The sequence below is a fragment of the Phragmites australis genome, chromosome 3 (assembly GCF_958298935.1).
Source record: "Phragmites australis chromosome 3, lpPhrAust1.1, whole genome shotgun sequence".
Taxonomy (NCBI): Eukaryota; Viridiplantae; Streptophyta; class Magnoliopsida; order Poales; family Poaceae; genus Phragmites; species Phragmites australis.
Window position 1 is genome coordinate 6,192,128 of NC_084923.1, and position 23,798 is coordinate 6,215,925.

The 23,798-nt window shown below is 55.0% G+C and overlaps 1 pseudogene; it reads left to right on the top strand.

The window, feature by feature from the left end:
- Positions 1-19,697: 19,697 nt before the first annotated feature.
- Positions 19,698-21,284, top strand: LOC133910926 (cytochrome b561 and DOMON domain-containing protein At5g47530-like; annotated as a pseudogene).
- The last annotated feature ends 2,514 nt before the right edge of the window (positions 21,285-23,798 follow it).

Sequence of the window (23,798 nt, forward strand, 5' to 3'; positions counted from 1 at the left end):
GAGACCCGAGAGATCTTTTCCACACGACCTTGCAAAGTTGCAAGCGCATCTCTGCTGTCCAGGAAGGGCACCGCGTCAGCCAACTCGTTCTGCTTCCACGACGCCATTTGCGACCGATGGAGCTTGAACATACGCACAGATCCTTTCATTCGTTGCCCGGTTCACGAGATTGCAATGCTCGTCTGATCAATCGGCAGGCTCGGCCTTTTTTGGCCCATCGATGACGCAGATATCGAACTGAACAAAGTTGCCACCCAATAGATTCAGCCCGTATGCAAAGCCTCTTGAGTTGTAATGTATTGAAAAAAAAAAATCCAAATTCCTCTGCTGAAGCCACGTCAAGTATTTTAATTGCATCTACTACCTTATAACTTTCAACTCCGGTTAAGTCCTCTTGAGGGTGTCTTGTGCTTCTAAAATCTTTCCTACTTAAATTTTTTTTATAAGAAGTATTCCATCCATTCCTCTGCCTCCGCTAGATTCCTCTGCATGTGAAACCGCATCGTCGTTCATCTGCGCATCCGCTCCATTCCTTCTCCATCTGCTCGTCCATGTGCCCGTGACCATTCCTTCTCCATCCTCTCACCCACGTGTCCGTCCGATTCGTCCTTCGCCCGCCCATCCGCATTCCCCGGTCCCCTCCGCGCTCCTCCTCTCCTCTCCCCCGCGGCCGAGCCTAAATGTACTAGATGTCACCTAGAGGGGGTGAATAGGTGATTCCTAAAAAATAAAACTTCGCAGCGGATTAATAGAATTTGGATACTCCGGGTCAATTCAAAACTTCCAGGGTTCAGAGGTTCCAAGCTCAACTCAGATAGTCTAGCTTGAACTCGAAATTAAAATCTTAGTAACCCTAAGCAAGTCTAGTTGATTCTAAGAGTTACCACATGTTCCAAAGGTTATCTAAAGATTTTTCCACCAACCACCTGCGGTCACAAACTTTCAAACACAAAGATCGGGTAAATTTCTCTAAAGATCAACTAGAACAAGAATAGAAGCAAAAACACAAATGAGACAAGAATTTGTTTCCCAAAATTTAGATCCAACGATCCTACATCTCCGTTGAGGTGCTTACAAAGAGTCGGATCTCTTTCAACTCTTATCCTCACCAAGCGATCACGAAGATCAAACTTAGACTTACTCAAAGCTTCATTTTCCTTTGCGGAGGTGAGGATGACATTCATAAACTTCTCAGGGCACTTCACAAGCTTGGGTGTTCTCTGAGTGACGCCTAGCCATCTAGGAGCTCCAAGCTCCAAGAGTAACAAACGTGAATCAACGGCTTGATGACGAACTCAAGTGCTCAACTGATGGAGTTATGCTCACTAGCACTCAATCTCACTTTCTCAACCCAACTCTTAAAAACTTTGCAAGATTTGATGCACTACAGGAGTGGGATGTGCTATTAGATGGCTATGAATGTTCTTACCTCGAGTTGGTTCAGCAACAATAGCAAATGAATGTAGAGGGTAAGAGAGTATTTATATCGTACCCCCAAAAAGCTAGCAGTTACAATATTTTTTGTACTGACCCAGAGTATCCAGGTTCAACCTAGAGACTCCAGGTAAAACATTTAGACATTAACCGAGCATCCATGCTCAGAGCAAAGTCCGGAGACTCCAGCAACTCGGAACATCCGGATCAACCAAGAGCATCTGGGTTGGCTTAAAAACCAAAACCGAGCACTCCCTGCCGGAGCTAAACTCAAATACTTCGGCAACCCGGAGTATCCGGGTCACCCCAGAACATCCAGGTACAAACAACACTTAGAACTTCCCAATGTTCGTGGGTAATTGTGTCTCTTAACTTTTAGGTTAACAAGGGTACTTTGAGCACTGAGATATCTTTAAGTCTATCTACACGCATCCCTCTTAATAGTACGACACACATAAACTTAAATTCGAAAATAAAATAAATTTAAATCTATTGAGTAACTACATGTTGTTTCTCTCTTTTTTTTGAAAGACGCCACCGATGCCTTTTAACATCTTCAATAGGACTAATACATGTTTATAATCTTATTAAACTCATTAGTCCATCAATCATTTGTCACCAAGTATCCAAAACCCACATAGGATGCCTAGATGCACTTTCAAAGCCACCACCTCCTCCGTTCCACAGTCCACATGCCCTAGCCACCGCCTCCTCCTCCGGCTCATCGACGCCCTCCCCGGCAATCCATGTCTGCTCCTCCCCGGCTGTCGGAGGATGAACTCCTGTCGCAGGGATCCCGAGAGACCCCTTTTTAGAGATTCGACCGGGGGGATGATCCTGGATAAGCTTGTTTGGAAAATAAGCGGGAACGGAAATAAATGCAGTGGCTGGTGGGAGATGATCGCCCTAGTGCGAGAAAGATGGGTGCACCGGGGTTTAGACAGGTTCGGACCGCACGGAGGCGTAACACCCAACTCCTGTGTGAGTGCTATATTTATCCTTGAAGGGAATTCTTCAAGGATGTATCTGGTTACAGGGGAGAGCCGTTTACAGAGAGCTTGAGGCTCTCGTGTTCTAGCTCGGCTTGAGCTGGTTCGAGCGTGGGCGTTGTCGGGCTTTTTTGCCTTGTTTTCCTTGTTCTTCGGTCTGTCTTCAGAGAGCTTCCTCCTTTTCTTGAGTTCTCCATCCTTTCCTTTTTATAGGCGCGCCGACCTCGACTTATCCAGAATGGGAAAGAGGGGGCGCGAATGCCAAGGCGCCACGGAGAAAGGCGTCATCATTCCGTCTTGGCGAAGTGACAGGGGCGGTGGAAAAATACGGCGCGCATCCGACCACCCGCCACTGTGGATGCCCTCCAGCGCCATTAAGGGGGCCCACCGGGCAGCCTCAGAGGTGCCCGGTGCGCCCACCCTGTCTTGTTCTTCTGCCAGGGCAGGGTGGCAGGCGGAGCGCTTCGATTCTGGCAACGTTATCCCGAGGCACCCGGATGAAACGGGACGGGACCTGTGCATTAAATGGACCCACGCCCCCCTGCCAGTGCATGGCAGGGTCTGACACTAGGGCGTGGGCTGCTGAGAATGTTAGGATGTCAGGATGTCAGGCCGCGCGTGCCTATTAAATGCGGCATTGGGCCTTTGACTGGCTGACACCCCGATGATGGGACCCCTTGGGTCGTCAGACGATCTTGCGCGAACCTTCGGGGAACCGAGTCCTCGGGGGCTGCCACGTGCAGCCCCGAGCACTCTCTCCCGAGCACTTGGGTGAGACCTTCGGGGAACCGAGTCCTCGGGGGCTGCCATGTGCAGCCCCGAGCACTCTCTCCCGAGCACTTGGGTGAGACCTTCGGGGAACCGAGTCCTCGGGGGCTGCCACGTGCAGCCCTGAGCACTCTCTCCCGAGTGGTGTTTTGGATCATCGGGGGACTACAGTACTCGGGGGTAAGTGAGAACCCTTCCGAGCACTTCCTTCCCGGTATTTGGGCTCTGCGGATCATCGGGGAACTGGGGTGCTCGGGAACCAGAGGCGGCGGCCCCGAGCACCTTCTCCCGGGACTTAGCTTCTTCTTATCTTGCAGGGTGGACCTTGCGGGATGGCGACATATGGCGGATGGCCGGCCCGGTCTCGGAACTCAGGGACCCCTGGTTCCGAATACACCGACAGCAGCCCCCGGGTCCATTGGTAGGCGACGGGACGGAGACTGCGAATGGGCCCTTCGTCGCGGCCGAGGCCGAGGTTGGCACGGACGCCATGTGGCAAGCTTTCGAGAGGTGGCCCTTGCGGACCCAAACCTCAAGTACGCCCCAACGGGAAAATGAGTGGACGCGTGTCCACACAACTTCCGAATGGTATGATGACCATACGGGCGGCACGCGCGGTCGCCGCGCAGATCGAGGAAAATACGCCTGGCAGCCGCTGACATCGCGCGATCGGCGGGAGATTCGCCTGGCAGTTGCGTCGATCGAGGCGACGCTTCGCCGAGCGAACCGTTTGGGCGGCAGTTTTTGAACTTTGAGATATAAAAGGGGGAAAGGATCGGTCCGTCCCCCTCTTTACGCTTTCTCGCACTTGTGCTCTTGCTTTCTTTGCGCTCCGAAGCCCTTAGGAAACTCTCAGGCGACCGGAGCATTCTTCCTTCTCTCTCTCTCCACCACCAAAACACCTTCCATCTTTACCGAGATGACGAGGGTTGGAGGAGGACGCCGGGACAAGGCTTCGGACAGCATCTTGCCGGAGTCTCGTCTGAGGAATGAGGAGGCGGCGGACAAAATCAGGAAACTGCTGGTGCCGGAGGGGCAAGAAGGTGCTGTGGTGGTGAGGCCGGCGAGCCTGACGCCGGCGACGACCGTCCCTGGGCAGACCGTCCTCTTCACCTCCTTTGTGGCGGCGGGGTTGGTGCCGCCGTTCTCCGCCTTCTTCCTGCAAGTGCTGGAGACGTACGGCATTCAGCTGATGCACCTAAGCCCCAACTCCGTGGTGGTGTTGGCGACATTCGCGCATCTCTGCGAAATATTCGTAGGGGTGATGCCGTCGGCGACGCTGCTTCGCCATTTCTTCGTCCTTCGGCCGGTGGGGAAGAAGAGGGGGCACTCCACGGCGGACGTCGCGGGGTGCTGCAACCTTCGGCTCCGGGAGGGCCTGGGGGATCGTTACATTCCCCAGGTGCTGCGCAGCAAGTGAGAGGAGTGGCGACGGGACTGGTTCTTCGTCGACGTCGACCCCCATGAGCGCCTCGAGCTGCCGGAGGCGGCGGCGGAACCTCGGCGATCGACGTGGGAGGCGCCGCCGCCGGAAGACGCGAGGCTGAAGCCGGTGTTGGAGCGCATCCTGGAACTGCGCGAGTCCGAGCTGACCTCCGTCTTGGTGGTCGTGGACTTCCTGCGCCGTCGGCTGGCGCCTTTGCGAGAGCGGGCCCGGCCGAGCTGGTTCTATACCGGGTCGGAGGACATCACCAGGACCCAGATCGGCGCGAGCTGGGATCTGGGGCAGGCGGAACTGCGGGGGATGACAAGGGTGATCATCGGAACGGAGGACATGGGCCGGACGGAGCTCCTGTGGCCGGAGATGGCGCTCTGCGCCAACCCTAACCGGGTGTCCATTATGGCGGGGCTGCCGGAGTTTGACGCCCAGGGGCCTGTGGACCGGCCAAGAAGCCGGAGTCCCGAGGCCTCCGAACTCCCCGGGCTGGAGGAGTTACTGGGCGAGGAGGTCGCTGGCAGCTAGGCGTGGGCTGGCAAAGGGGTCGCCGCAGGCGGCAGCCGCCGTGCCAGGGAGGAGGGCGCCACCGAAATCGTCGAAGAGGTGGCACCGGGAGATCGGGGAAAATGTCCCCGGGCCCTGATCCTAGTGCCAGACTCTCCGCCGTCGCCAACGGCAGCGGCGGCATTCCCGGTGCTGGAGCCGCGCTTGATGCGGATGGGGCTTGCGCCGGCGCCTGCGACCCGTATGGCGGAACCCGGGACCCGCGTGGCAGCACCCGAGGCCCGCACGGCGGCGCCCGAGGCCCGCGCAGCGGTTCAGCCGAGCCCCCAGCGGAAGAGGCGGCGGGAGGAGTCCGGACCTACGGCGCCGGACCCGGACATCAGGCTCCCAGCGGCCAAATGGCGGTACCGGTGAGTCTCCTTTCTTACTTTTCCATGGGCATTTCTGGCCCGAACTAAGCTTTGGCATTTTTCATTTGTCTCCCGAGACCAGAACCGAGCCCGCCTGCCGTTGCGTCGGAGGCAGGAACCGGAACGGCGGAGGCGCCAATCGTCGTGGCGGCCAGCGGGAGAGAGACGGAGGCGGCGGCCGAGAGGAGGACGGAGCAAACGTCTGGATCCTTGGTGCCGGCGGAACCTACCCCGGGCGCGGAGAGCCCGGGGCGGATGACGGTGGAGGTGGACGCTTTGCCGGGGCCGGCGGACAGGGCGGCCGATGCGGGAATGCGGCCGCCGTCCGAGTCTTCGGCGCCGGCGGAGCCTACCTCGGGCAGGCAGAGCCCGGGGCGGATGGCAGCGCAGGGCCCTGCAGAGAGCTTGGCCCCCCTGGAGGCACTCTGCGGAGAAGCCTGGGCCCCACCGGTGCCCGGCCAGCTCGCCGACCCTTTCCTAGCCGCCATTGAAGGCGTCCAAGTAGCGGTCGGGCGGCTGGGCGCAGCGGTGGACGCCAAGGAGGGGGAGCTCGAGGCCGAGCGCACCCGCCTGGCTTTGGAGAAGGCGCAGCTGGCGGGCGCCCAGGAGGAGGCCCGTGTGGCGGCCGCGCGGGAGCAGAAGCTCCTAGAAGATATCCGCGCGGAAGTCGCGCGGGAACAGGAAGTTTTGAAGACCGCGCGGGCAGAAGCCGCGCGGGAGCGAGAAGACGCCGCCCGCCTGGCTGAGGCGTCGAGGCAGCAAGCTGCCGAGGCCCTTACCAGGATGGGGCAGGCGCAGGAGAGGGAGGTAGCAATCGCAGCCCGGGAGCAGGCTGCGGAGGAGCGGCAAGCCGAGCTGACCCGCCGGGAGGGCGCGGCCGAGAAGACGTGCGCCGACCTCCAGCGCAGGGAAGACGACCTTCGGAAGATCAGGGAAGAGATCCACCGTTGGGAGGAGGACGTTTCCTTGCGGGAGGTGAACAACGAACTATTAGCGTCGGAGCTCGATGTTCGGGAGGATTCAATGACTCAGCAGGAGAATGTGCTGGCCCGGCGGGAGGGCGAGCTGAGTCGCCGAGAAGGCGAACTGAGTCGCCGAAAGGGCGAGGCTGACGCGGCGGCGGCGGCCATGGCGACCAGGGCGGAGCAGAACGCGAAGCACGAGGCGGAACTGGCCACCCGCGAACGCGCTTTATCCGAGATGGTGGCCAAGACGAAGCAGGCTGCCGCCCCCGCAGCAGTTGGCGGTTCTTCCGGTCCGGTCGGGAACCAGGGACTCGAGGCACAACTGCGGGCCGCCAAGGAGAAGCTCGAGACCGCCTTTGTCTCGCGGGTCAACCTCGAGCATATGCTGGAAGACATACTCCGGCGGATGCGGCGGGCCGTAGAGAAGGGTGGTCTCGGACGGCTCGTTGAAGGCGAGAAGGGCGACGGCCCCGCACGACAAGTGTTGGGGCTGCAGCAGGTCTGCGAGCGCCTCGAGGCTCTGCCTTGGGCAGTCCAGGAACTCGCCGCCCGGGAGGGACGTGGCTTGGCACATGCAGTGGCCGAGCACGTTCTGGCCTGCTACCGAAGCAGGGACCCAAACTTCCCGCTGGAGCCGGCGCGGGAGGGAGTGGTCGAGGCTGAGGGAGAGGCCGCCTGGGTTGCGGTCCGGAGTACCACCGCCGTGGTGGTGGCCGGTTTCAGGCGAGAGGTGTCGCCGCCGCCAGCCCCTGGGGACGACTCAGAGGATTCAGCCAACGCCTCTGCTGCCGACTAGACCTTTTGTACCCTTTTTTCTTTTGTTGTCTTGATGAATGTAGATGTAGGAGTGAACCCTTAGAAAATGCCTTGTATATATCCTGTGAATATTAATGGCAGTTTTTCCTTGGGCTCGCAACTCCAGTTTCTCTGAGTGTTTGATGTTTCTTCTGGTGTTTTACTTTGAAGTCCCGGGGAGTACTCAGCCGGGCCATTCCCGACCTTCCCGTCCCCGAGGATGAAGTTGTCCTGATCGCTGTTGCTGGCGCAGTCGGCCTTCGAGCTCTCGCGAGTCCGCATTGCCTAAGTTAAGAAACGAAGACACAGACTCCCTTGCCCGGGAGATAGATCGATCCCGCTCGGAACACGCCGTGCCTAATGAACACTTTTTCACTTTGCGACCACTCAGTTAGTAGAAGGGAGACGCGTGCGGGCGAGAATGTGACCAAGAGTCCTCGCGGTCCGGTGGTGCCCGGGCTTAAAACGGGTCGGACCGAGCACTGACAGCCCGCCCCCGAGACCTGAGCTCCGGACTACCCGAGTAGCTCGAGCGATAGGATTACCCAGGGTACCCGAGGACTCGGTAGTGCTCAGGGTCCTTAAAAGTGGACCGAACACCACGACCACCACGAAGGGCTTCGGTCAAACATTACCGCACGCGCGCTACTCTTTTCTGCAAACCGCTCTGTCGTTCTGGGAAAAAGTAGACGCGCGGCAGGGTTTTTACGTGCGAGGAAACCACCTCACCGAACAGATTAAGGCGCGAGAGCCCCCGAGAATGACTCGGGAACATAAATTTACTAAAAGCAGACTTGTCTGAATATAACCACTCACCGGACAGCTGTCGGCCTTCCGGCCCACCGATCCAGGAGGAGTGTGCTTCCGAGCTCGGGTGCCCGGGGACTTGATTCTTTCAACGGAGCGCCCGAGCGCCCAAAGGTATACGAGGCTCCTGGGGTCGGGTGATCCCGACCACCCATGCCAAAGTGGTAGGACCACCCGAGGACCCTTGGGGCCGACCAGAGACCGGGGCATTGAAGCCCTCGCGACCGAACTGCTCGTGATTGCCAGCCTGTGACTTAAGAGAGAATATAGAATTTCTTTGTCTGGTGCGCTCTGTTAGTGCGGCACTTACTATAGACTGCTCCCGTTCTCGACCCGAGACCTCTCGAATACCCAAGCCGGCGGACAAGAGCGGGCAGAGGCATAACCCAGAGGTCCTATGGTTCGGTGGCGCCCGGGTATGACAGACCAGACCGAGCACCGACAGCCCGCTCCGGGGGCCCGAGCTCCGGACTACTCGAGCAGCTCGAGCGATGGGATTACCCAGAGCACCCCGAAACTCGGCAGTGCCCGGGAGCCTGTCATGACACCGAACACCACAGCCTACCATGCCGGACGTAAGTCAGCGGCGACTGCTCGCATGCATACCGATCGGGATTCTTTTATCAGCGGGGAAAAAGAGAGAGAGCGAACTTTTTCTCGCACAACCGAGCACCTCACTAGACAGATTAAACATACGGAATCCAGAAAAAATATTTTGACATAGCGATTGCTTATTGAAATACTGAATGTGCAATATTTACAAGGTTGGGTGACAGCGACTTACCCAAGGGGCGAAGCCCTCGGACTGCTTGGGCGGGGAGAAGCCCCCGGCCTTGCTGACCTGAGTCGCGAGCACGACCATCTATGGGTAGAAGCGTCGGAGATGCTCGATGTTCCACGGATTCGGGAGTGGCTGTCCTTCCTCCGTCGCCAACCTGAAAGAACCTGCCCGCGGGATCGCGATCACGGTGAAGGGACATTCCCACACAGGGGACAGCTTATTCATTCCTTCGCGCGACTGGACGCGTCGGAGAACTAGGTCCCCCACCTCGAGAGACCGGGCCCGGACATGGCGCAGATGATAACGCCGCAGACTTTGCTGGTACCGAGCCGCCCGGACAGCGGCACGCCGCCGACGCTCTTCCAGGTAGTCCACGTCGTCGCGTCTTTGTCATTCCTGCTCACCCTCAGAGTATGCATGCACTCGAGGGGAGCCCAGAGTGAGCTCGGAGGGGAGGACTGCTTCGGCGCCATAGATGAGGAAGAACGGAGTCTCCCCGGTGGCGCGGCTTGGCGTAGTCCGATTAGCCCATAGCACGGCTGGCAGCTCGTCCACCCATCCCTTCCCGCGCTTAGCGAGCATGTTATAGGTCCGGGTTTTGAGGCCCTTCAGTATCTCCGCGTTGGCGCGCTCGACCTGCCCGTTACTCCGAGGATGAGCGACGGAAGCGAAGCAAAGCTTGATGCCGAGTTCTTCGCAATAGTCCCCGAACAAGGCACTAGTGAACTGGGTGCCGTTGTCGGTGATGATCCGGTTCGGGACGCCAAAGCGGCTGGTGATGCCGCGGATAAACTGGAGCGCCGTGTTTTTGGTCACCTTGATGATTGGGACCGCCTCCGGCCACTTGGTGAACTTGTCGATAGCGACATATAGGTATGCATAGCCCCCGACTGCTCGGGGGAATGGACCCAGAATGTCCAAACCCCAGACCGCGAAAGGCCATGACAGGGGAATGGTATGAAGAGCCTGAGCTGGCTGGTGAATCTGCTTTGCATGGAACTGGCACGCCCTGCAGCGCCGAACCAGCTCGGAAGCATCCTGGAGAGCTGTAGGCCAGTAGAAACCTTACCGGAAGGCCTTCCTGACCAGCGTGCGGAACGATAAATGGCCACCGCCCTCGCCCTCGCCCTCGTGGACCTCAGCGAGAAGATCGCCGCCTTCTGCCCGGGAGATGCATTTCAGGAGGACACCTCCCGCGTTACGCCGGTAGAGATCCCTGTCTACTATGGCATAGCGTCTGGACTGCCGAGCAACCCTTTCGGCAGACGCCTCATCCCCGGGTAGGAACTTTTCTTTCAAGTACCCTCGGATGTCAGACATCCACGAGGCATCTTGAGAACATTCGGCGAGCACAGCGCACTCGCCGGACGGCGGCGCCCTGACGGGGCTTCCCACTGAGGGCACCGCCGGGGTCCCCTGAATTGAGTTCGAGGTTTCCCCTTCATCCTGTTCGGCAGGCAGGACGGAAGGCCGTGTGAGTCTTTCTTCAAAGACTCCGGCAGGGACGCGCGCACGTGAGGAGGCCAGGCGAGAGAGCTCGTCGGCCAGAGCGTTGTCGCGGTGAGGGATGTGCCGCAACTCGAGGCCATCGAAGCGTCTCTCGAGCTTCCTGACCGCAGCCACGTACGCCGCCATTTGAGGATCCGTGCACTGGTACTCCTTAGATACCTGGTTGACGACCAGTTGGGAGTCCCCTTTGACCAGGAGGCGACGAATCCCGAGCCCCACCGCAGCCCGGAGGCCGGCGATGAGACCTACATACTCCGCCATGCTGTTGGATGCGCGGAACTGCAAATGCACGATGTACCGGAGCTCTTCACCTGTTGGGGAGGTAAGAACCACTCCGGCCCCTGCGCCTTTAAGCGAGAGGGAGCCGTCGAAGTGCATGACCTAGTACCCGGGCGCGTCGTGCCCGAGATAGGTAGAGATCTCTTCTGGGACGACGCAGGGGACGGGCGTCCACTCTGCCAAGAAGTCAGAGAGCGCCTGGCTTTTGATTGCCTGGCGACTGACGAAGTGTAGGTCGAACTCCGCCAGCTCTACTGCCCATTTGACAACGCGCCCGGTGCCTTCCCGGTTCCGGAGAATAGGTCCCAGTGGATAAGTGGTAACCACCGAGACCTTGTGCGCTTGGAAGTAGTGGCGCAGCTTTCGGGAGGCGACGAGCACGGCATAGAGTAGCTTCTGCGCCTGGGGATACCTTGTCTTGGCTTCCCGGAGGACTTCGCTGAAGAAAGTACACCGGTCGCTGTACCCGGCGAGCCAGGACGGCGGCCCCACCCGGGGGGCTGCCGCAGCCCCCGGGGTTGGCGGCACGGTCGGGGCTGGCCGGGCACTCGGGCTCGACTCCTTGGCTGGGAAGAGCAGTGTGCTCGGGCTCGACCCCTTGCCCAAGGGGAGCCGCGAGGACAAGTGAGTGGTCGGGGGCCTCTGGGAGCTGGGACCCAGCACCCGGCCCCAAACACTCGTCGCGCTCCACCACCAGCACTATGCTCACGACTTGAGGAGTGGCCGAAACGTAGAGTAGTAGGGGCTCACCTTGAAAGGGAGCCACCAACACGGGTGGCGAAGTAAGGTACTTCTTTAAGTCGCGGAAGGCCTGCTCGGCCTCCGGCGTCCAGTCAAAACGTCCGGATTTCTTCAGAAGCTTGAAGAGGGGGAGCCCTCGCTCCCCGAGCTTGGAGATGAAGCGCCCGAGGGCTGCCATGCAGCCGGCGAGGCGCTGGACCTCCTTGAGTCAAACCGGGGGTCGTATCTGCTCGATGGCCCGGATCTTCTCTGGATTGACCTCGATCCCTCGGCCAGAGACCAAGAAACCAAGGAGCTTGCCCGCCGGCACCCCGAAGACACACTTCTCCGGGTTGAGCTTGAGGCGGGTAGAGCAGAGACTGTTGAAAGTCTCGGCAAGGTCCTCGAGCAGGGTGGCGCGGTCTCGGGTTTTGACCACGAGATCGTCGATGTAAGCCTCGACGTTGCGGCCAACCTGCGAGTCAAGAGTGATACGAATAGCGCGCTGGAAGGATGATCCAGCGTTGCGCAGGCCGAAAGGCATTGACATGTAGCAATAAGTCCCCACCGGGGTGGTAAAAGCAGTTTTTTCCTCGTCCCCTACGGCCATGCGAATCTGATGATACCCAGAGTTTGCATCTAGAAAGCATAAAAGATCGCATCCCGCAGTTGAATCTATAATTTGATCAATGCGAGGTAAGGGGAAGGGATCTTTAGGGCAAGCCTTATTTAGGTCGGTGTAGTCCACGCACATGCGGAGCTTGCCGTTGGCCTTCGGGACGATGACTGGGTTTGCTAGCCAGTCGGGGTGGAGGACTTCTCGGATAAATCCGGCGTCGAGGAGCTTGCTGACCTGCTCGCGGATAAACTCCTGGCGCTCTGGCGCCTGCCGCCGGACCTTCTGCTTCACCGGGCGGGCGTCCGGACGCACCGCCAAGTGATGCTCGATCACCTCCCTAGGGATCCCGGGCATGTCGGACGGTTGCCAGGCAAACACGTCTACGTTAGCCCGGAGGAAGGCGACGAGCGCGCTTTCCTATTTGCTGCCCAGGTCACCGCCGATACGGACAACCTGGGTAGCGTCTTCGCCCACCACGACCTCCTTCGTTGGAACAGAGGTGTCGGCGGCGAGTCGGGGTTTGGATGAAGAGGGTCCCGGGCCCCCTGTAGAGCCATCGACCTCGGCCTGCGCTGAGACCAGAGCCATGTATGACTGTTCAGCGCAGGAGACGGCGCCACCGGAGTCGGCGACCACAGAGATAGAGCCTGCGAGGCCGGGCATCTTAACCGTAAGGTATGCATAATGCACGGCCATCATAAACTTGGCAAGCGCCGGACGCCCGAGGATGGCGTTGTAGGGGAGAGGGAGCTCCGCGACATCGAAGAGGACACACTCCGTGCGGAAGTTGTCCCGGCTCCCGAACGTTACAGGCAACTCAACCTGCCCGAGGGGCAGGGAGTGCCCGGGGGTCACTCCACAGAAGGGGAGCGATGGCTTTAGGCGTCGAGAGGACACCTGCAGCTTCTCAAAAGCCTCTTTGGAAAGGAGGTTGAGGCCGGCACCACCGTCGATCAGCACTCTGCCGACCTTGACATTGCAGATAGTGGGAGACACTACCAGAGGTAGCCGTCCCACGGCTGCAGTACTGGCGGGGTGATCAGCCATGCTGAACGTGATCGGAGCATCCGACCACTTTAGGGGCCTGGCGGCCTCCTCGCTCGGGGTTGCCGAGCACACCTCGCGTCGCATGACCTTGATGCCGCGGCGCGAGCAGGGTGTGTAAGCGCCCCCGTCGATGAAGGCGACGGCGTGCTCGGGCTCCTGGAAGCCGAGCTCGGTGTTGTCGGGGGCGACCTCAGTATCGCCTCCTCCGCGGGACTCGTCGCGCTCCCTCTGGCGCTGCTCCACAAGCCCTTTGACCGTACGGCACTCCGTGAGGTCGTGCCATCTGGTCTGGTGTATGGGACACCATTTACCTGGCTCGGGCCCCGCGGGAGCGGGGACCCTCGCTGGAGCAGGAGCTCGGCCGGGGGCCGGAGCTCTTGCTGGTGCCGGGGTCCTTGCTGGAGCCGGGGCCCTTGTGGGCACGAAGGCCCGAGGAGGAGCCCTAGCAGGGGCCCTGACGGGGCGTCGATCGACACCCGGCCGGCGCTCTTGCCGGTGGTCAGGCTCTTGCGGCACCCTGTGAGCGGGGACCTGGGTTGGCTCAACGGGAGCGGCCTCGCGCTTCCTTCTCTTCTTCTTTTCCCGCTTGTCGGAGCGGGAAGAACTTGGCTGGTCGGAGGCGGGGCGAGGAGCATGCCACGCCCTGGCCTCCGCAGCCTTAGCGCACTTATCGGCCAGTGCGAAGAGTTCCGCGGTGGTCTCGATCTCGTGCGTACCTAGCTTTTCGAGCATCCGCTCATCGCGGACGCCCTGCCGGAAAGCAACAATAACAGCATGGGGGGCCACTCGTGGAATGTTGTTGCGAACCTGGCTGAAGCGCTGTATAAAGCACCGTAGCGTCTCCCCTTCCTGCTGTTGGACGGCGTGAAGGTCGCACTCCAAACCGGGGCGCGTAAACGTGCCCTGAAAGTTGGCCACGAACTGGTGGCACAGGTCATCCCAGGAGCCGATAGACCCTGGGGGTAAGTTCATAAGCCAAGAGCAGGCGGAGCCCCTCAGGGCAACATGAAAGTAGTTTGCCATCACCTTTTCGCTGCCTCCGGCCGCTTGGACGACCGTCGTGTAGATCTGGAGGAACTCGACGGGGTCGATGGACCCGTCGTACTTCTCCGGCAGCTCGGGGCGGAACTTGGAAGGCCACCTGACCTGGCGGAGCTCGGCGGTGAAGGCACGGCAGCCGGTGCCGTACCCCGCAGCGCGAGCGGGGGTCCTCGGTGGCGAGTGGCGGCGAGCCGGGGATCCCCGGTGGCCTTGGGCCGGGAAAGAGGAAGCCTGGTCCTCTGCCCCGACCCCCTGCCAGGTCTCCCGCTGACGCTCGAGAGTAACTCGGGCATCCTCGTGGCCCCTACGCTCGTCAAGGTGCAAACGAAGGTCCCGGGCTTCAGACACGGCCAGGGGGACGACACTCCTCCTGGAGACCCCCCGGCCCGTGTAGGTGTTGCCCGTTGAGGAGCCGGCTCTAGCGACACCATGCTGGGAAGTGGTGCGAGGACTCCCGGCCTGCACCTGGCGACGAGCGGTGCCGACCAAAGCAACGACATCTTGGATCCACCGACCTTCCGGAGTGTTCGGCGTGGCCTGAACGGGCGGGTGCCTAAGGAGAGCATGTGCTGCAAGCAGCGCGCTCCCTGGGCTGGCCTCGCTGAAAGCGAGCCTGCGTCGAGGTGGCACCCGACGTGGTCCAGAGGCGGACCTAGCGGCCGGGGTCCCGACCACCTGCTGGGGGTCGGAAAGTGCGTCGGCAGCGGCGGCGGCGGCCCTGATGGGCCCAGCGCCTTGATCCCCTTGAGCGGGAAAAACCGCGCACGTGGATGGCGGCTGTTGCTGGCATGCAGTAGCGACTGGGCTCCCTCTGATGCCGGGCAGCGTTCCGTCACTGGAAGTGGAGCCGGAACGCTGGAGACGGTGCCCACCGGCCATCTTTTCCTGCTGGGAAAAAAACGAGACAAACAATCCAGGGATATTCCCCCCTACCTGGCGCGCCAGCTGTCGGAGGATGAACTCCTGTCGCAGGGATCCCGAGAGACCCCTTTTTAGAGATTCGGCCGGGGGGATGATCCTGGATAAGCTTGTTTGGGAAATAAGCGGGAACGAAAATAAATGCAGTGGCTGGTGGGAGATGATCGCCCTAGTGCGAGAAAGATGGGTGCACTGGGGTTTAGACAGGTTCGGGCCGCACGGAGGCGTAACACCCAACTCCTGTGTGAGTGCTATATTTATCCTTGAAGGGAATTCTTCAAGGATGTATCTGGTTACAGGGGAGAGCCGTTTACAGAGAGCTTGAGGCTCTCGTGTTCTAGCTCGGCTTGAGCTGGTTCGAGCGTGGGCGTTGTCGGGCTTTTTTGCCTTGTTTTCCTTGTTCTTCGGTCTGTCTTCAGAGAGCTTCCTCCTTTTCTTGAGTTCTCCATCCTTTCCTTTTATAGGCGCGCCGACCTCGACTTATCCAGAATGGGAAAGAGGGGGCGCGAATGCCAAGGCGCCACGGAGAAAGGCGTCATCATTCCGTCTTGGCGAAGTGACAGGGGCGGTGGAAAAATGCGGCGCGCATCCGACCACCCGCCACTGTGGATGCCCTCCGGCGCCATTAAGGGGGCCCACCGGGCAGCCTCAGAGGTGCCCGGTGCGCCCACCCTGTCTTGTTCTTCTGCCAGGGCAGGGTGGCAGGCGGAGCGCTTTGATTCTGGCAACGTTATCCCGAGGCACCCGGATGAAACGGGACGGGACCTGTGCATTAAATGGACCCACGCCCCCCTGCCAGTGCATGGCAGGGTCTGACACTAGGGCGTGGGCTGCTGAGAATGTTAGGATGTCAGGATGTCAGGCCGCGCGTGCCTATTAAATGCGGCATTGGGCCTTTGACTGGCTGACACCCCGACGATGGGACCCCTTGGGTCGTCAGACGATCTTGCGCGAACCTTCGGGGAACCGAGTCCTCGGGGGCTGCCACGTGCAGCCCTGAGCACTCTCTCCCGAGCACTTGGGTGAGACCTTCGGGGAACCGAGTCCTCGGGGGCTGCCACGTGCAGCCCCGAGCACTCTCTCCCGAGCACTTGGGTGAGACCTTCGGGGAACCGAGTCCTCGGGGGCTGCCACGTGCAGCCCCGAGCACTCTCTCCCGAGTGGTGTTTTGGATCATCGGGGGACTACAGTACTCGGGGGTAAGTGAGAACCCTTCCGAGCACTTCCTTCCCGGTATTTGGGCTCTGCGGATCATCGGGGAACTGGGGTGCTCGGGAACCAGAGGCGGCGGCCCCGAGCACCTTCTCCCGGGACTTAGCTTCTTCTTATCTTGCAGGGTGGACCTTGCGGGATGGCAACATGTGGCGGATGGCCGGCCCGGTCTCGGGACTCAGGGACCCCTGGTTCCGAATACACCGACACCGGCCCTCCGCCTTGTCCCTTGGATCTGAAGTAGAGTGTCGTTGCGTCCTCTCCCAAATCTGAAGAAGAGCACCACTACCACCCATGTCGTCCTGCGTGCCGTGTGTAACAAGCACATCCTCCACGAGCACACCACCACACCTCTAGCACCCACCCTCCCCGAGCACACCACCGTCCGTTTTAGATTCCCCTTCGCCGATGACAACCCCGACCAAAACCCTAACCCTAGGGTGTAAACGATGAGGCCCCCACGGCGGGGACGGGCAGTGGCATGGTGGGGAGGCAGAAGGCGTGGGCCGCTGCCGCGGTGGCGAGCTGGGAGTGGATGGTGGTGCCGGCTAAGGGCTGCCCCGGATGAGGAGACCGGGAAACACGCGGTGATGGCGCGGACAGAGTTGCCGACGCGTGAGTGCTAGACCAATTTCTCTATGGCCACCCCCTACTACCTCCCTCTTCACCCACCCACCAAGTCCTCGGCTAATTTCCCCACCCAGATCAAGCACTGCTTCATCCATGGATCCTTACATGCTCGAAGAATTACCCTAATCAAGCAAATCATTCCTTTGCTTAATTCATGTGCTCTCCATTTCATATATTGCTTTTGATTTTTGCAGCCACCCGAGAAGCATAAGGACCTCGTTTGCGGCGTCTTCCAATGTATGTGTACACACGGTTCACTTGCCCATTTCTCAATTTTGTTTGGATGTTTTCCTGGAGCCGTGAAATCTATTGTTGCAGTGCTATCTGCAAGACTGGACAATGCGAGCAATTTCGTTAAGGCTAATGCAATCTTTGGTCTGGTAATGAGCACCCCATCCCCTGGTTGTAATTAATGTAGCACTATAGTAAATCTTATGCTGAAGGGAAAAATTGTTTGCTGCTATCTTAGCCATATGCATGTAATGTAGGCTGTGCTAACTGCTACTGAGTAGGCAATGTTGTGTAAAATTAAGTTGGGATTTCCTTACTAGGTTTAAACCTTTTGTTATATCTAGTTTAAAAATTAAAATTATGTTGGGATAAATAGCTAAATAATTTAAGTTACATGTTTATTAAAGTTATGTTGGGACTTATGCTCATATTACCTTTAGAGAGTTGATGAGGGTCAAAAAGAGTTGATTTTCTTCTTTGCACTCTGCAGGGAACGAAAATGGTATACACGCATTTGGTCACACTATACTTTGTCGTGTATATCAACATGTAACTTAGATTATTCAGCTATTTATCTTGAAACTGAAGTTACAGAACCAATCGATTATATCTTGAAACAGAGTATGTGTGAATATGATGTATGTAATCTCCGTGCTAATAAATCAAGGAGATGATGTTCGAATTCATGGTAGATTGTCTCTATTCTATCCTCCTAAGTTTTGATTCAGCCATTTATGTCTTCATGATGTTTTTAGTAGTAACTTATCAGTCAATTGGCGTATTTCAGGTATGTTTCGATCATATTGTTGAAATGTTTTTTCTCACAATTTTTGTCTGTTTCTTGACTTTAGAATGGACTTACATTTCCCTTGTGTAGGTTGAGTATCAATTCAGCGACATAATTTGGTTGCAAATGATTTCTTGATGAAGATCATGAACAAGGACCTTGAGGGATATGGTGAGTGACAAATAGTTGTTTCTTGAATCATATCAGCAAATAGAACACAAACTTTTTCAGAGCACAGTGGAAGATCATGATCCATACACTTAGATTAAAAAAAAGATAAGAATAGAAACTAAATTTGTTTGGATGTTTCGTTTAGTTCCTATGTATGCTATTTCATCCTGAAAGAAAATTAAGGCTATGGGGGTAACAAACCAACAGCTGGTTAACGCTCTTCGAACCCCGACAAAGCTCGTACGGCATTGCTACATATGCTTCTTTGTAACTAATGGCACTCCTTATATCTTGAAATTCTATGAGTTTCATTGGCTACAGGTTGTCAGCGATGGCAGCAAGAAAGTGCGATGGGCACAGCCGTTCATAGAGAGACACAAAGAAGAGCTGCAGGGTGAGAGTAAAAAAGGTGACTCGAGATCAGGTGTTTTTTTTAATGTATGGGAACAGAGTATGTGTGATGCCATTAAATATTATACATTTTGTTGATCAACCGGTAGAATGAGCTAATGGTCAAATAAAAAATTAAATAAGGCTCTTGCTAAAAGTTGTTTTGTTGGTAATGGTTCTGATTGTTAGAATTCTGAGTACTTACTGTTTGCTGCCATGTACTAATCAGTTATAAAAAGTAGAATGATAATAGTTAGTATATAGTATTTGAAAAGATGATATTATCTTATTATATTGATGTCTCATCTTTCTTTATTCGTATAGAGACTACATTGTTACATGGGGATTTGACTCCTAAGGTTGAATCTCTATTCCTCCTGGGTTAAGTATGCTATTCTTTCTCTGTAAATATCTGTGAATAAGTCTCATTACTATAAATTGAGGACGAATCTCATTTAATGTTGTGCTGGTTTGAAGATAATTAGTAAATTTTAGTGTGAAACAGATTTTATAAACAGTAGGTCAATTTTAGAATTATTGTTCCAAGTCTAGATGGTAGGGAGGATTTATGGCTTTTATTTCTCATGAACATACTGCTGGTAGTGCCATTATCATCATTGTGTTTCGGTTAGATCATAAATTTGTGCATATATTCAGTCTGTCCACAATCATTTCCCTCGCTGTCTGCCTGGTTGTACATTTTCAAATGATGAAATAACTGTCTGTTGATGTGTAAGACTTTTGAACATGTGAGATTTTGCTTTTTTTTTTCTTTCTAATTTGATGTATAAGACTGCTTAGTAACTTGGGCTATTAATTTTCTTGTGCAACACAATGAAGAAATTGTGGTTGGAAATGAATGTGCAAGCCACATGAACTTGTCAAACTGAACTTGCTGAACTACAGTATGCTCCAATTCTGACGGTCGGTCATGGCAATTCTACATATCTTTTATTTAACAAATTTTTAACATTCGTTATAACGCACCAGCAGAAAACTAGTAACATAACCAGAATCGACTGCAATAAGATGGCACTTGGGTTAAATCGTTAAAAACGGAAGGTTATTTGGAAAACACGGACATTAATAAGATAATTATATATTAAGCATATGTAGTCTTTGTTTGTATTGAAAATTATAATTTTTAAACATATATAGTCTTTATTTACATTAAAAATTATAATTTTATATGAATGTTTACCACTCTTTCTTTAAATACATAGTTATAAACACTTAGCATTATTCATACCCTAATAATCCAACCCACTACTTACAAATAGCACACCTCCCTTTGCCTCCGACCACACCTCACGATTGCATCCGCGCCTCGTGTGGGAGTTCAAATTAAGGCGCGCGCACAAGAGCTAGCGGCGCGGCACAAGAACGCATCAGTGTTCTACTTGCAATGGCGGGACGAATTAACCTCTCGTCGTGGCTCCTTCTCGCGCCTGTCCTTCTGTTCGTGGCAACCGCGACGGCCCAGGACTGCGCGTCCGCCAAGTTCCCGGCGGGGCGCTCGTTCCAGCGGTGCAGCACCCTGCCCGTGCTCGGCGCCAGCTTGTACTGGACGTACCACACCCGCTGAGCGGCATCAACACCGGCTGGGTCGCCTGGGGCATCAACACCGACCGCCCCAACACAGCACGGTCGGAAGCAGCGTGTTCATCGCCTCGCAGGACGCCAACGGCGTGGTGTCCGTCCTCACGACGGTCCTGGAGAGCACGTCTCCCAGCCTGACCAACGCGAGCCTCAAGTTCGACGTGCCCGTCGCGCCCGCCGCGGAGTACACGGGCGGCGCGTACACGGTCTACGCGACGGTGGCGCTCCCAGGGAACAACACGCAGCAGAACACGGTGTGGCAGGCCGGGCCACTCAGCGGCGGGAAGATAGCGCCGCACCCGAACGGGGTTAAAAGACACAGACCGGTTTCGAGAATAGCCCGCATGCGTCCCCCGCAGCCCGTCCAGCCCACTCGACTTGAGTCCGTGCGTTTGCCCCCGTCCGCGCCAGCACCAAGCAACCAACCAACACGGCACCGGCGGCCTCGGGCACGCACTGCGTCCGTCGGGGTTTCGATCGGTTCCTCAGGCACTTGGGACGTTTCGCCGGCAACTCGGCTTGTTTCCGACTCCCAACGTCCGGCAGCTCCCATCGCACGCAAGGGGCACGGCTCGTGTCGTAAGGTGTTCGGGTCAAGTGTGTCCAGTTGCCTCGGCACGGCGCACGGCAGATGATGCCAGGTCGCACGCGTCGGATGATCACCGCGACGGGATGTTCGGCTAGTTTGCCGGAGCATGAGAGACCTTACTGATATTTTTCCATTGATCTGCAAGCAGGCTTAGGAAAAGTTCTTCTGAAACCGACATGCTCGCCATCTGCTTGACTCTGTTTAACGCCGCCAACCTTGCTTAGCCGTGTGCCCAAGGGCTTGGACAATACAAGTATGCTTAGACAGACGCTTAGAGAGAATGATGAAGTATTTGCATAAGAGTCTTGATCTCCAATTGGAGCCGCTAATTTTCAGGGTAATCTCCAAGCTTAAAACTGTTAGTTTACACGCAAAAATTGCTCTAAGCGTCGATACCTTCACAAGCAGCGACGCGAATAAAATCGCTCACGCGAAGCTCCACGTAGGCGTGCAAAACCAGCAACCTCCCGTGAGCGCATGACCACATCTACGCATTCTACATGGCCTAAGCATCATTCTTCCGAGTTATAAAACGGACTGCCTCTTACCTGTAAAGCCGTAACCACTCCGCCGAAGGTTCCATTCCATCATCTCTGAACGAGAGCATGAAGCATTAGAAAAACAGCAGAACGATATGCTTACCTGCATACTTTGAGCATCGGTTCGTGAAATGATCGTTAATATTGTAATTGTAATATATATAGGTGGTGTGAATCGGAGCATCTCGTTCCAATGTTCGTGTCGTAAAACGAAGGCAGTGACTTATGGGGACGAAGTGACGAACCCTTTCGCGCCAGGTGCGCCGCCGCCGCCGCAACACGAGTGCTGATAGCGCCTTGGGTGAAAAGTTGAGAGTTGCATTGGTCAGGGAATATTTGTTTTAGCTGGAGGAAGTAAAAAGTAATTTGTAGATTATAAATTATAAAAAATTGAATCGTAAAAGTTAGATTATCTAACCTTCATAAGCTGATGAAAACATATTACTAGATTATTATCATCTAATGATTAAATTGTTAAAAGCTAAAATTACACTATCTATTTATTTATTTTAACTTGTAGATTATAATTATAATCCACAGTATGCTAGCTGAAAATTAGTCGTGTGGCCGGCAGGTTCATGCGGCGACTCATTCATGCATACGCGCGGAAGGCTGAGGGCGACTTCAGTACCACCTGACCTGCTACGGCGTGTACGGATGCATGTACCGGGCACATCCCGATCCGAGATTTTCTTCGTGCAACTGCGTACACGACACAGCTCTAAATTTGTGGAGATTTTTCTTCATGTGTAACTGCTGCAGGCTGCAACCTCTCCAGGCGTGCATGTCTGCCATGACATGTGGCGGGAATCATCCGATGGGGCAATGTCAAAAGCAGATAGATGCATCTGCTACGAGCAGTACTAAGCTCTGACGAAATGCCTGGCCAGGATGAAGCCGTCTTGTCCTTGTAAGTAGGTTGAAGGTGTCAAAGAAAATACTGAAGAAGGTCACCTGTGTATTCCAGATGAAAAGTACCATACGGCAGTGGTGTTTCTAGAGTCTGAAACTCTGAACACAGAATTCTTACTTAGTCAACCTTCGTTATGAGTAGGTGAACCAACTGTTCTTTACATTACAACTACAGACAGTACCAAGCAATGAAAGCGCGTTTTGTGCTTCAAAACGATTAGTTCAAGGTAAAAACTAAAAAGAACAGTGGTCAGAAGGTCAATGACAAATAGTAGCCATGGAACAATCTGCTTGTTCCGAGACCTAACTACTCTAACATGTATTAGGAACTTGCTGCGACACGCAGGCAACATTTTTTTACATAGCAAGACTATGTTTTTCTCATAAGATAAGCAACATATGCACTGTTCTGAATATCTCTACATATCCTAACTCCTAGCCTGCATCACATGTCTCTTTGAACGTACAGCTTGTAGAATGTCAAATTTCAACGACCAGCTCTAGTACTTGGTCATATCGCTTGTTAACATTTAAGCTATTCATTTGTTCGAAAAAAAACTTTTATGCGCTCCTATTTGGCACCTTCGTTCTTTTCTCCATGGTTGGTTAGTCAGATTGATCAAAACTTCAAAAGTATTCTACTCTTTGTACTAGCGCTATCTGAAAGATCTGTACTAGCAGACTTAACGTTACAGCAGATGTGTTTGTACTTGTACTAGTGCTATCTGAAAGATCTGTACTAGGCTACTAGCAGACTTGACGTTAGAGCAGATCAGTTTGTACTAGTGCTAGTGCTATGTGAAAGATCTGTACTAGTAGCACTAGCAGAGTTCCACTTGTACTATCATTTGTTGTGACCAGCTGATGTCACCGATGATGCTTCTTCAATTCGTGTTTGGTAATTCGTGTTAGGTAATTAGAGAAGATCGTGTTGTTAGATAGTGTTTGTACTAGTGCTATCTGAGAGATCTGTACTAACGTTAGAGCAGATCAGTTTGTACTAGTGCTATCTGAACGATCTGTACTAGCAGACGTCCAAATCTGTATTATCATTTGTTGTGACCACCTGATGTCAATAATAATGCTTCTTCAATTCGTGTTAGGTAATTAGTCCGAGTACTTGGTCTCTGCGTGTGTCTGCTGCTGTGTAGTTCGTTGTGTGTTCAAATAGAGAAAGACACGCTTTCTAGCTTGTCGTATCAAGTGCTAATAAGAACTTGAGGGTCAAGTTCACCAACCAAGTAAAGCTAATCTCTAGAAAAGATGTGCAAGTTAAGATCTTTGCGCACGAGCACGATTAATGACAGCTAAAGCGAGTCAATGATGCACACCACCTGTACGTTCCCCGGCCTTTCTTGCGGTTAATCTGTCTCAAGAACGTTTCAGCCATAGATAACCGCCCTCTGAGATGGACATTTCAGCCATGTCAAAAGCACATTTCAGCCATAGATAACAGAAAAGTATATTGATTGGTAAGTCTGGAAAAAGGATATATGGTTGTACATTTCAGCAATCCTTTTTTTCTCTAACCAATTGCACTCTTCAGTATCTGAATTTTCAGTAAGAAGACGGGGCTGGAAACCTTCTTCATAGTTGTGCTGTTTCGCGGCGTTGCCACGAACCATCGTTGTTTGTTCTGTTCATCCATATTCAAGCTTTGGTCCAGTGTTGAAAATGCTGTTGGAATCGAGTTTTCGCAACGATAGTTAGAATT